At 44.1% G+C, this 14,479-nt stretch overlaps 1 protein-coding gene and 1 long non-coding RNA gene across 2 annotated transcripts in view; one reads left to right on the top strand and one right to left on the bottom strand.

Annotated features, from left to right (window-relative positions):
- LOC125762658 (zinc finger protein ush) overlaps positions 1-14,479 on the top strand; it is a 146,978-nt gene that overhangs the window by 53,172 nt on the left and 79,327 nt on the right. The gene's annotated exons all lie outside the window — the stretch shown is intronic.
- LOC125762677 (uncharacterized) lies at positions 1,562-8,378 on the bottom strand. The gene is made up of 2 exons (XR_007418240.1): positions 5,484-8,378; positions 1,562-4,315 (listed from the first exon to the last, which is right to left on the bottom strand). It is a non-coding gene; the product is annotated as an uncharacterized LOC125762677 (long non-coding RNA).

The following is a 14,479-nucleotide window of genomic DNA, read 5'->3' as shown; positions in this document are numbered from 1 at the left end:
TCTCCAGTGATTTCCTGCCTTTCCAGTGCTCGGTGGAGCTATCACTTCGCACTGATAGCCGTTCTCTTCGGTTTCGTCGGATAGCACTCAACACACACCGGCTCGGAGTGTATAAGATGTGCAATCCCGAGCAGAAGCATGCACAATCGTTGTGCTGCAGCCAAGGAATGCAATCCTGGGTCCTCTTTTTCCGAGGCACAGCAGCAAACAGCTCGGATGGAAACGCCGATGAGGAAATGATGATGAACTTTATGAAGCGTCAAACCGGGCAAAGAACGTTCCGAACGAACGTTGCATCGCCACTGATAACGACTCTAACGAGCGGGCATGAGGACGCCAGTGCTAGTGGAAGTCCTTCAAGATACACACACTACAATGCACTCTCTTCTGTTCCTTGGACGAGGAGGATGCATTGAAGCAGCTAAGAAAAAGAATAAATATCCCAAACGGACAAGGACAAGGACAGTGGCTGAGTGGCGAGAAATCAAAACCGGATGAAGCCGCAAACTTTGTTTCGCTAAACGATAGCACCAGTGGGTTTGTGATGGCAAAAAGGGCTAAAGGGAAGATTCTTAAAATCACAGTATCGTGAAGATTTCCTGCTTTCAGTGTGTGTGATTCCAAAATGGTAGAGCAACCTCGCTAAGAAAAGTTTCGAAATCTGCTCAATCACTTTGGTGCATCAGGATCTCGAGTGAATCGTTCTCGCCTGCCTCAGTCAAGGATCACTCGTTTTACTCGATTTTCCGTCTTCAATCCAGCCGGCATATCGTGCTTATCATTCATGTTCAAAGACTATTCCTTTTCCGCACATCCGAAGAAATTCCTTTTTTCACATCGTTATCCTGAAACTGTCGGTTTCTTCCTCTCTATCGCCATTGCGGTAAAGTGGCCACCGGGAATGACGCGTTCGTTCGTATCGCTTCCGGTCGACTGGCAGTTGGCAACCAATGGCATCGAATGCTAATCGAAATCGGCTTCAAGAAGAGTTAAAGGGAAGTACCATCGACCCTCATCCTGCCTGGCAAATGCACAATCTCCGCCAGAAGTCATCAAAATCACCCGCTGCATCTTGCACTCGTTGTTTTATTTTTACCCTACAATTCATTCCTTTTTTCCTTTGCAAAACCTTCATGTCAGACGGCTCAACATTCGCCTTGTTCCTGTTTCCTCTCTACAATGCTGCATTAACTGATGTAAAGATGAAGCATTCCCTTCTTTTTCCTTCTTTATTGTCTTCTCTTTTCACATCATGATTGATCGACTGAAGAGGAAATCGATCCGAAGCAATGATGTTTGCTTTTTCGATCCGGCTTAATCGAAACGTTGAAACTGGAATGGAGGAAGAGGCTGGTCCTGCAAACCGTTCCATATCACTTGAGCATTTTCTCATCAAGCTTTTCCCTTAGTGTTGCAGTTATTTAAAACGAAATTGGCACCATCATGAGCGATTGATTGAAGTGCATTTCCCCCTTAAGCTGGCATGAGCACTGATAAGAAAAAGAAACAAATGCTGTTCGTGACTTATTGAGGTATTTTGGTTTTAAAAGCCCTTCGTCACATATTCATTTTAGTTATTTCTTAAGATTTTTTCTACTTATTCTGGGTTTTATGTATAAATCATCGAAACCAATAGCATTTTTACGTTTTTACCTTGAAAAGTTCTAATCAAGACACAATTTAATAACAACAAGCAACAACTTTAATGCTTTGTCAACAATCTCTGATATAACTTAATCAAACAATAAAGCCCTTTTAAACCTTAAATCGATGCAATTAAGTTAAACTCAATGCTAAACTAATCACTTCAAACATTCATCAAACTTCCTGTCATCGACGTCTACCGTTCTTCCCTGGTCGGAAGTTACCCAAGGGTTGGAAAAATCACTTCCTAAATGGTGCATGAATTTTCCGACCTTTCAAGAGTGAACATGCGGCAGAACCACAGGACAGATCATTGCGTCCGTTGTTTCGTACGTGGTCACTGTTTTTTTGTCCTTTCTGACATTCTCTATGCAGCTCGCGGACGATGTTTGAACTTCAGTGCATCAACGGTCGATTACAATTGACCCGAAAGCATCCCTGCGCCGCACTGCTTTCCACTTTCTTCTACACAAACCGAGAAAAACTGGCGACATTCCACGAAAAACGGTTTCTAGTACAGAGCAAAGGACCTTCCGTCATCGTCCAACAGAAAACTGCATTCGAATTTCGCTCCAATGGTCCATTGCCTGCACAGCAGCCTAGCTGAATGGAAGGCACTGGCAGGCATAAAAATGAAACCGCGACACAGCACAAGAAACGCGCACTTTTCTACTGCAACAGTGCTTCACATCGAACGCAACGTGGAATGCAATCACGCACTTTCCATCGGAGGCATCTTTTTTCCTGCGTGTTTCCCCCAACGAGAAAATTCATCCCGTGGAAAGAGGCATTTTCCCCCCAATTTGAATGCCCGTTTCCGACCGGAGAAGGTGCATTCGAGCTGCAGTTTGATTGTAAATGGAGATTGCCAACGCTTTCCATCCAACTTCAGTCTGGTGAAATGTATTTCTCCCCCAGAAGGAAATGTGTTGTATGGTGGGAAAATCGAACCGAACGGCCTTCAGCTCGAGCGATGGATGGTTTGATGAATTAGATCCAAACATCAGCAACCATTCTGGCAGTATTCTGGCGAAGATGAACCACCATGGGCCAGGGAAATTCGTTCCTAATCGAACGCCAAACGAAAGTCCAACGCGTCATCGCCATCAGCAACGATCCGCGAACGAACTAAGAGCTGGATGACGGTTCGACGGATATCAATTGAAACAACTGACGGCAACCGACGGCAAACACAGTCGAATGCATTTCGAATGCACCGCGATGCAACGACAACGATTCTTCCGGCACAATGGTGCGTTGTGTTGTGTGTTTGGGTGGTTTCGTCATTGTTTGGAGGTTTTTTTTCCTCCACGTGAGGATCCTTTCCCAGAGTCGTGTGACGGTCTCGTTCTTTCCTTTAATTTTCCTCACGTGACAAGACTCCATCTCACTCACAACAAAGAACAGTTGCAACGAATCAACCCTTACACTGATTTCTAAACAGCCGTCAACACAGTCCTTCCGATACTTCCAACAAAAAAGGTCCTTGTATTCTTCGATACCTTCCTTCACAGTGTGGCATGTGAGTGCATCAAATCAATAAGCACCAGGGAACGGGGTTTTCGCGATGATGAATTCCAACCTTGTAAAGATCACCTTCACAAAAAAAGAGGAACCAAAAAAGAATCCCCTACGTCAAACTCTTTTCGACAGTTGGAATCTATCGGTAACGGGCTTATCACTATCGAATGTCACCGCACTTCCTCTTCCACGGTGGGAAGTTTTGCTTCTCAGTTTTCCACTATCAGCTCAAATGTGGTTCTTCTCCTCCTCCTATGGGTCCCGGTGATGATGTGAACGTGGATGAGAACGTTCCACCAGTTTTCTCGGTTGACGTTTGCGAGATTAGACATCCGGCCAGAATGCGGATGGATGGACATGTTTGTTCCCATCCTGGTGTATTTTTTTTGTATCTCTCATCCTGCCGATTCGCGTTGGTATGATTTCCCTGGCATTGGTTTTTCCCATTTTTCATGACAGTGCATCGATATCTGCCTCTTACTTGTCCCACTGCACAACTCTGTTGGTTGCATTTCTAATCAAATGAAAACTCGTTTTTTGCGTTTCCCTTTTTTCCTGAAATCGACGGTTGTCAGTCAGTCCGTCAGTGCTCGCTTATCCGCATTGTCCGACTGATAACGTCGATCCTTCTCCTGGCTACATTCAGTACTGTTGATGTAGTTTACAATTGTCATACGAATCGGCAAAACGTCAAACAGCAACTCGCATCGATCACCAGCGACTAGGCGCCTCCATGGATGCATCGCTTTGCCTGAGATATTTATTGTTTCTCATCTCACTGTCAGGCGTTTCTCACCTAGTGTGAAGTGTTTTGTTCTCACTGAAAGGTTGCTTTTCATTCCATTATCTCACTTTACAGCAGGATTATGATGGAGATTTGCAGATGAGGTTTTTCCTGCACAGTTGAGTGGAGGGTTGCCCCGGTTTAAATAAATCCGATCGCCAGGCACTGATTGTGTACTTTTCCCAGTATCCCTTCCATTCTGTTAACCTTGTCAGCTATCCTCAAAGTGTGATTATTCGCGATTTTTCGCGACACTAAACAGTCACGCAGTGTCAGCAAGTTTGGGACTTGGTTCGCTTTCGAAGGGTAAAGATGTTGTCTTTCCTTTACCGGAACTGGGATGATATTTTTTATTCGTCGACAGACCTGGAAAAGGGTTGATAAAGTTTTTTAGTGATTTTTAAAAGCATTTCTATTGGCCATTAAGCTACGAAGGGAGACGGGATAGTATCCGGTTTGTTTGGGAAGATTTGAGAGATTATGCTGATTTGGTTGAGTTCTAAGCAGGAGCGTTACATGTTCCAATGATGGAGACTGGTTTTACGATTACTGGCAGGGAAAAAGGGGATATTTTCTTGGATATGAAAGAGAATTTCAATAGCAATACGGCCAGGCCGTTCTTCATGAATAAAAAAAAAAAAAAGAGAATTTCAAATGGTCTGAATGTGATAAGGATTAAGCGGTGATCTCTATTAGATTGACTCAGCTCAAGGGATGGGAATTTGTGCCAAGAATGTTCAATAATGCATTACTGTTCATGCTGAATAAAGTACTGAAAATGGTTGTTAGCATTATTATAAAAAGCAAGCAACTCGAAAGCCATGCTAAATTAATTAAATATCTCCAGAATATTTTTATTTTATTTTTTAATGACACTTTATCTCCATTAGCTTCTCTCCATCCAAACAGAACCAACCATTAAAGCATATTCCGCCGATTAGCATGCCAAATGCCCGGCGACAATTTGCTTATTTAGATGGGAAAAATCATGACGGGAAAGATTGTGCGTCTTTTAATTCCTTCCTGCCATCAACGCGTGCAGTTTTCCCTTTCCTTCGGTCGGTTATCCAACGCTTTTCAGTTCATTTGCGCTCTCCGGAATTTTGTTTAGAATTTGTGCGAGCTAATGGCGAAGGGCGATAATCTTTTTGCGAACGAGAACGAGCCTCGGACTAAAGGATATTGCGCGGTGTATGTGTTCCCAGCCAAAAGGTGACCAAATGTTCTTTTTTAATCGCAATTGCACCTTCTACAGGGCGTAGATGAAACCCTCCAAAAAAGCTGCCTTTTTAATTGCAAATGCTCCATTGCTTGCGTTTATGTTCATTTCGTCCTGTCTCCCTCGATGGACAGTCGCGAAACTCCAACTTTTATTTCCATTTTTTCTTCGCCGTGGCCGAAAAAGTGTCTTTAATTTTCCGGCGTTTTATAGCCACGCATAAGGGTGACCTCGAAGGACATTAGGAAAAAAGGGACTCACAGTACAAGGCGTTACGGGCGTTAGAGACGATCATTAAGATGTCGTTTTATTTACCATTTTCACGATTAGTAGTATCTCGCCACGGTGTCCAATGTCCGAAAGGTATGATTTTAAAACTGGCTCTTATCGCTCGCGTCCTTCCTATTTTTCCTTCCCCCGTCCCTGGGACCCATTCCATCAACAGGAAATGAACGATACCAGCCATGATCCGTCACCCGCCAAAGCAACCCTCCCAGTTTGCGCCATCGCGATTGTTGTGATGGCGACGATGATGCTGATGATGGAAAATGAGAGGATTAAAAAAGGTGCACGATATGATGTAAAATATCATTCGTTTATCATTTTTTACGACCACTCTTCTGGTCTCCTTCCTTCCGTAACACCGACCAAATGAATGGGAAGAGGGAATGCTTTGTCACCAGCAAACAGTGAGGCTTAAATGTGTTTATGCTGCTGCATCGTTGCTGTTTTGCTGCTGATGAGGATTGGGGTTGAATTTTAACTGCCAGTCAAGCACAGTGTAGGTGAGATAAAACACGCGAATACACTCCAACAAATACAATGTTGCCCAAAAAATACAGGAGTCTCACGAAGTAAAGTGTTACATGCTCGTGATGAGCTTTATCTGCCGGTCAGGTGAACGCATCCTGCAAAGAACCATAGACGAGACTCCAAAAAGGTGTCCATCAGAGTGTCCTTTCCCTATCAGACGTTTTCAAAAACATTTCCAAACAATCCAAATTTCCACCATCTCTCTCTCTCTCTCTCGTCACTCATCACTCACGAGTCTCATCCGACGGTTCCTTCCACAACTTCTCACTCAAAACGAGCACGTGGGTAGATGTCTGAGAATGAAACGGAAATTAAATTTGATCCATTTGAGAAGATTATCGCTTCCTTACCACCTTCAGTCCCTCTTCTTCTACTACTTTCGTCATTGAGAGCAAAAAAAATGGTATCCATGTCCGAATGGATTCACCTTGAAAGAGACTCCCAACGGTAAGCAACATACCGGAAGGACGTTTTGTCGTTCGGACAGCTGTAAAACGGCACCAGCACAGACACAATCACAAACACAGCACTGGCAAGTCGTGCCTCGTCTGCTAATGGGTGTCGGAAATGGGTTGGAATTCTTTTTTACGTCGCGAGGGATCCGACCGGCAGTGTTTAGTGATGTCGAGTACGTGAATGATCCTTTTCGGTGGACGAACCGGTCTATTTGAACAAAGCAACTGTTGGTGGTGTAAAGATAAATAGAAGAATTAGGCACGTTGTACAGCACTAAATCGTTTGTAATCAATAATTTGTTTGAAATCGTGTTTGAATTTTCGATTTAGATTCAGTTCTATGATATTGGCAGTTCGCACAATGTTTAACATAAATTTGTGAATACATTTGAATAACTGACGAAGATATTACAATTAAATTATTCTTCCAAAAATAGATATTTCATCATCACAATGAAAGATTTTTTCTTAAAATGAATCCAAATGTTCCCAGAATTGATAACTCATGAATTGAAGAATTATTGGAAAAAAGTTGTTCATCTCCAGGAGACTAAGCCGCTTGTTAATTAAAATAATTTCGCCATAAATCCCATTTCCCAACCAGTTTTATGACACCAAGCTCACGTTAATGGTGTGTACATGTGCGATATGCCACACCTCAACACCCCACGCCATCCAACTCAACCTTTTTACCCTTCATGCAAATTCATGTCCCATCGTCTAGCCCTTTTTCATGTAGTTTCTTCACCAACACCATCACCACCACGAAAAAGCAAAACTTTTCCAACTTTTCCCTCACACTCAATTCCATACAACATGGAAGACGTTTTTCCAACACATGGGCTCCACTCTCCAGCTTCGTTATCTGGTTCCTGCTCTCAATCGTCGTCGTCTTTGTGCTCTCGTTTCCCCTTTCAGGACTTTGCGGTGTGTGGTCGGCTTTCTAAGCTCCTTCCAAAAGGGTAAGGGCCATCGTGCGTCCGTATGTGTGTATTTGTATGTGGTTTGTTTTGATAGCCTCTTAATAACATTATATCGCTTTTCCGTATCAGCAATCGCCCAGCAACAGAAGTGCCGTGTACAACGGCACGAACCACCACCACATCGCGACCATTCTTCGGTCGAACACAACCCGTGCGATATGCCCTTTCTACCGTCGCTACCGTCCTTCATCATCTGGCAGCCATCTTATCTTCCGCACGCCAGCTTCATCATTCGACCAATCTCTACGACGCGTGTGCATGTGTGCTGTGAAACAGGATTGTTGTCCTTATCAATGTCCTTTCCATCGCGCTGTCGGATGGATGTTGTTTCGGTGCTCTCTCTTCTCGCTTCGAAGGACGCGCGAGAAGTGTTTGCTCGATCGTATCCTGGTCGCGAGTAAACGTAAACAAACGTGTCCCCAACCTCCGACAGCTTCGACAGCGAGTCCTTTACCCGGCACCCCGGTCGAGTGTGTTCGCTTCCTCGCTGATAAGCAGTTTTAGGGTGAGAGATGGCAAAATCTTAATCCACTGCTTCTTTGCCTCGAATGAGAAGCCGTCGGAAAACGCCATCCATCAGATAAGGGTTGAATGGGTGGTAAGGACCTACCTCTGGAGAAGGAATCGAGCTCATGATGGAAATTCACAACAACACACAAGGATTCGGTGTTGTCGTTTGGTTTAAAGGGTGTCGATTCTGATCTGAAGCATACGAACGTGATCGAAAGCGTACGATAGGGATAAAAGAAAGAAAACGCACATAAAACCTTGAAACAAATGAGAATGTTCTTTACCTTCAGATGTAATTGCCTTTTTTATGTCTCAAATCATTTTACACTTAATAATACTAAAACCAATTGTCTGTTAAGTTTTCTGTTATTGTTTAATGATTCAAACCTTCGAGAAACATTTACCTAAATTTTTCTCAAAGTTCATTTTCTGATTCTCTTTTTTATGTTTCAAGGTAACATGAAAAATAAAAATTTATCGAATTAATTACTTTTTTTATTTATTTGAATACTCAAATAATGGACGACTTCTTCTAAAAATTTATGTTTCAAAAACATTTGACACAATACGCTTCACAATACGAATGAAAATAATAAAAACATTTTTTTAAAAACAAGGCAAAGTCCTTCAACATCCACAATACATTGTGAAACGCACAGGACGATAAAAAATTGTTAAAATTTACACCCGAATATTGTTCGATATGCATACGGAACAAAGAATGGCTTTTTATCTCACATTTTCCATTCATTCAGCAATCTTCACCTCACATCTGCACATACCACCCTGCCCATATCATCCTCACATCCATACCCAATCCAGCATGAAAGGGAACACGTCCCCACTATCGTTCCCCAAAATGGCTTCCTTATCTACCCGCCGAACAGACGGAAATGTATTGAATCGCTCCCAAATGCATCGGCCGGCTTATCTTCGGCTTCACTTCCGCATCGAAATGCGTGTCCCCTTTGCTGGTGGTCTGTGTGTATGTGTCTGTGAGTGTGCGTTGGTGGTTGGTTGGAAGGATATATCATTTCGACCACCCTCCGTTTGGAAGCGATACGCTTTTGCCTTTCAGTCTATCTTTCGTCGACGATCGGCATTCCGTGCAACGATTTTCGTCCGGTAAGAAAAAGATGAATGAGGATCATCGTACCAGCGGACGAGGCAGGAGAGAGGGTAGCTTCGAATGGTCGACTAAGGCAATCGATGGGAAGCGATACGGGGTGGTGGATGAGGGCGGTTGGTTTGAAGCAATGGCGACGAGATAGCACCGATGAGATAGTGCGCGAATCGTGCCGCACTTTTGCTAACGATGGTCGAATCATCGAAGAACGAACGAATGCGTTCCGTCGCTCAAAGACAGGTGAATATCCTTGCCAAAGAAGGTAAGAGAGAGCAAAAGAAAGAGAGAGAGAGAAGGAGCTAAAGATGGAAAGATAACAACCAACGTAGTCTGGTGCTGGTGTTGTAGCACGAACGAACGACGGAACGTGCGATAAGACTGTGGACAGCGAGGAAAATGGGTTTTCCCTACATCGGAGCACGATAAGGAACTGTTTTCCACCGTTTTCCACGATCGAACGCTGAGACACGCAGCGTAAAGAAGCCATTACAGCGAGAAGGAAAGATAAATAGATGGAAAATCGTGCTGAAAAAGGATGATGCGAGCAGTGCAAAAAGTGGAAAAGTTAGCAGAAAACCAAAATGCCAGAAAAAAAGATAAAGGAAAAAAAATCGACAGGACCAACAGGACCACGAACAACACTAGATAGGGAAAGTAGATATAAAGAGAAGAAAAAAGAAACTCCCCAACACGTTTGGTGAAAGAAGCGAAACATTGGCAAAAAAGCGTCCTACCACCCATAGATAGGGAACCGAGCGATAAGACGCTGTTGCCTGTTCGTTGCCTGCTCGATGGTACGATTTATCATTGGCCAGGATAAGAGAACGCAGGTGGAGATACTTTTTTCCTCAGCGTGATCCAACGCGAATCACGCTGGAAGATCTCGAAAGCACGGAAAGCAAAACTGCGATGTGGAAAAGATAGATAGCGAGGCTTTCCTTCCTGCCAGTAATATGAAAGGAATGAAGCGACGAGCTTGTAGTGAGACGAAATGAGATGGATTTCGGGCAGGCGAGGATGAATCGTTCGTTTGTTGCATGAATTTTGATCTTATCAAAGGACGTCGCCATCGTCGTTTTGCCATTACTGTTCCGTGAGTGCTGCCACGAGTCCTCGCACGACAGGACATTTCCCAGACGGAAGAGTTTTCCAACGGTGCGATAAGCAAACGCAACGCTGTGTCTCTCTGTCCCTCTGTGCAGGTGGTGGCTGTTCGTGTTGGACGACTCGAGGACGATTCGATGCAGCGAAATCCCATCACGGTCACGGCGGTTCACATTCTGTCCTATCGTTTGTGCATGCCAGCAACAAGGACCTCTGGGTTGAGATCGAAGCAGTGGGAAGAGTTCTTATCAAACAGCACTGATCGCAAAGTTCCAGCACAGGTTGGCTCCGTCTATGGGACCGGGGCGCATTTCTCTATCGCCGATTCGCCATCGCCATTTGTAGCGGTAATCAGCGGCACTCCGGCACTCGTACGCGGTGACTCCACACCACCGGACGGGACAACCAGTCCGTTCCGGTATCTACGTTGTAAAATATAATAATATCGTTATCAGTTTCCATCAATCAGAATCCAGGTCAGTCGGTGTGGAGATAGGGGACGTACACAGCGTCAACGTAATGGTTCGTGGTGGCGTCGTCTCGCAACAAACAAAACTCGTAGCGAAGGACGAACTTTTCCACAGTGTCCCCGGTATCGCCCGTCGGAAGAAGCGAGAACGAGACGAATGGGTGAGCTCGAAAGCGAGATAAGAACCTCTTTTTGCCTTGGCTTATCGGTCGCTTTCGATCTTTCGATCCACATTCCTCGTCGGGCTTCCTCGTCGATTCCTGGGTCGGGTTTTCCAGACTATCCAGACATGCCACGGCACGAGAAAAGCATTGACGGAAGCGAGAGTTGCCCTAGCCAAAACAAATGATATCCTACCACTATGCCTTTTGCCTTCTCTTTCCTACTTTGGAGCACTAAAAACGAACGAAGGACAACGTAGTGGTTTGCATGTGTTGGGTGTGAGCTGTACGATTGAATGATGCGTGGAATGAATGTTGGTAGTGTGTGTGCGATTCTACCCCGTGGCTTCTGATTGATGGCTTATGATAGTCTGCCACTACACACAGGTGCGTCATGCACTGATTGTGTATTGCATTTTGGCCACCTACCAGAAATGCAATTTTCTGTTCCTTTTTGTGTGGGGCGATTCTTCCCAAAATCATCTTCCGGAGTACCTCGAGTTTCCTCAAAACTCGGACGACCCATCCGAAAAGCATCAACATGACCCCACGAATAGCTTTTATGGTCGATCGGACAAGCTTGATAAAGACCGGACCGATCGATCGTCCCACCATGCCAACCGTTTCTTCACTCATCCTTGCTTTCCTCCATCGTACGATAACGAACAAATCTCCCTATCAGCGCCGGGCGTCCATTTGCCGTGCGTCAATTATCGGTTACCTAGGACCGATGAGAAAAACGAGAAACCGAAGAACTCGGTGAGCACAAGGATTCGATTATCTTTCGGGATGCCACAACGTAAGGGACTCAGTTTTTGGGGAGCACAACGGACGTTCTTATCGCGATCTTTCGTCGCTCCATTCGTCTGATTTTTCGGTGCACACTGCAGACAGGCTTTTATCCTACAGAAAAAAAGGCAGACAAAAATGAATGAAAAAGATTCTCCTTCCGTTGCAAAAACTCACCCCATTCCCTGGAAAGGTCAACTCCGTTCGTATCCTTCGCTGTGGCTTGGGTTGAGTTGAAATACGATATTGAACGGTTTCGATAACGAACAGGTAGAAGTAAGCAGGGGTTGATTCGTCGTTGGTTTCGTGCTTTTCAAACTGGCACGAAGAATTGCACCGGTCCGTTGATTTTATCGAGCGATTTCACCCTCTGGTTCTGGAATTTTGCAACGAATGTGGGTGTGTTAGTTTGAACAACATTTTGCTGTGATTTAAAAAAAAATTAAAAAAAATGTTTTAAGAATCTCAGTTAAAAAAATAACAATTTTTATCAAGTTTTGCTCCTTAAAAGGACATATTTTTAAAATGCCAAATTTGATAGACAGACCTTTATTTTAATTAATATTTCTTTTGAATTAAAGTTTCTCCACACGGTTGCCTATCATTAACACGTTAACGGAGCGTGGTTGTGACGAGCGAGTCAAAATTCACACACGCGTGCAGCAATGCCGCTTCTCATTAATTAAGGGTGCCAACGGGTGCTTTTTTCCTCTTGTTATAACCACCCCTAAAGTACCACCCTGTTTCTCTCTCCCTCTTCACCAAGCTGTTCATTCGATAATCGCGCCGTGAAGGAAATGCAACTTGAGTTTTGTTTTGTTTCTTTTTCCTTTATAAAAACAACATAACACCATCCCAAAAAACCCGTTTTGGTTTGCAATTTTCCATTTTTTTTTTAAACTTAGCGCGCCAACAGCATGATGATTTTTTGAGGTTGCTGAATTGTGATGAGCAGACGCGCACGCGCGCACACACGATCAACACACGCACCCGTCTGTTTCTGTTTCTCACTCAGCCGTTCGTACTGTTCTTCTCTTTTGCTTTCACCATTTGACTTTATCATGTTTCACACTGGTGATGCTTACACACACAGAAAGACGGCGGACCGAAGTGAATCGTCACCGTCAATCTTCCCGACACCATTAAAATCACTCTCGGGGGGGCTACGTGCCGGCCGTCAACAATTTGCCAAGGCTAACACGTGCGCTCTAAAGAAACTGACGGAAGGAATGTAGAATGAGAAACAGGGAAAAGAAAGGCAGACAGAATTAGTTTTCTGATTTGTTCGCTACTCTAGTTGTTTAGTTTATTAATAATTGATGCTCCTCTTTTGTTGTTGCGTTATTTAATGTTGATCGGGAACTATTTTGTTGTAATAAATCTTGTCTTGTACTCACTTTACCAGTTATTTACACTTTTGTTATCAAATCACGTTCAGACTTACCATCCGGCTGCGTGATAAAATAAGTTTAGTAAGCCAGAAATGGCCGACATGATCTGTTGTTGACAGCTTTCACAATAAAATGTCAAAAATTTCTTTAATTGCTTAAAATTTATCGTAAACCTATAAAAACTTACACATTTTAAAGTTCCACTTTGCGATAGTATAATGTTGTTCAACGTTTCAAACCAACGTTTGCTTCCGAACGTTCCGTAACGTTTCATTCCCTCCGATCGACTAGATATCGTTGCAAACGATCGTGAAACCTGCCGTGCGTTTTTTTTGTTGTTTGTTGTCTTCTTTCCTTAATCGCTTTATATGCATCACACACTCATCCGATCGCCGTCGTCAACTGAACCGTCATCATCTTCATCCGCAGATCGAAAACAACTTCACGATCGATGTGAACGATCAACGGACGCGGGATAGCGCGGGATGCCGAGGAAACGGACAATGATTTTCCATCGCAGCCGCCACACGCGCTATTGCGCTCCATCGTCCGTCCATCATCGTTTAGTATCGAGATATGACAATCGGATTTTACGATCATTCGAATCCACCGACCGGGCACCCAACCCCAATCCGTCTCGAAAAGGTTGTCAGGGGGCCACCCCTAGCTCGCAACACTCGGAACAAGCGCAGACGAGATTGGAATCGATACTGCGACGGGTTCGAGGCTCAACAATACAGTGGAAAATAGTAATAAAAAAATACCTCCACCGAGATCAGATCTTGCGACACGATTCTGTCGAGCCGGTCGACACAATTCCGTCCCGTTCTGTCAACCGGCCACCGTTCCTTTCACACGCACTAACGCGTTCGTCTCATTAAACGTATCTCACGGTGAAACCCAAACACGTTAGCATGCTGATCAGCGGAAGGGAAACCGATATTAATTCGCTGCTAAATACATGTGCGCATGATGTGTCCGTATGGCAAGCAAAAACCACTGGGACAGATTTGTTTTTCATTATTGAGTTCGTGTAAGTGTTTAATAAGCTGTCAAGCGATGCCATAAAATAAACAAATGTATACACTAATGAGATGTGTCAAACATGAGTCGCTGGACGATGAAATAACCTGGTTGCCATAATTAGTGGGAATTATATTATAAAACGATTGCAAGTTTTATATTGCAATAAATCCCTTAAAAAGTGTTGTTGAATCATCGGGAAACAATTGCAAAACACATCCCAATGTCAAACTCTATGGTACCCTCCGATATGTTGGCATCTCTCCGTAGACGAAACACCATCATCAGCGAGAGCTCGTCTGCGCACGTCTTGCAGGCGAATATATGTGTTCATCAGCTCTTTTATCGCACTGCTCCAACTCCAACATTCCTCACATCCCACCACCTCGATCCTGTGCAGGGTTGGAAGCGAAGGAAATAACTATCGTCCGCTCAACCATCGTGCATGCCACCCACCAAAAACCCTCCCCCTCCCCCCAACCCGCCC

Source organism: Anopheles funestus, chromosome 2RL (genome assembly GCF_943734845.2).
Source record: "Anopheles funestus chromosome 2RL, idAnoFuneDA-416_04, whole genome shotgun sequence".
Taxonomy (NCBI): Eukaryota; Metazoa; Arthropoda; class Insecta; order Diptera; family Culicidae; genus Anopheles; species Anopheles funestus.
Note: the sequence above shows the minus strand (reverse complement) of the source record. Positions and strands in the feature narration are given on the sequence as shown.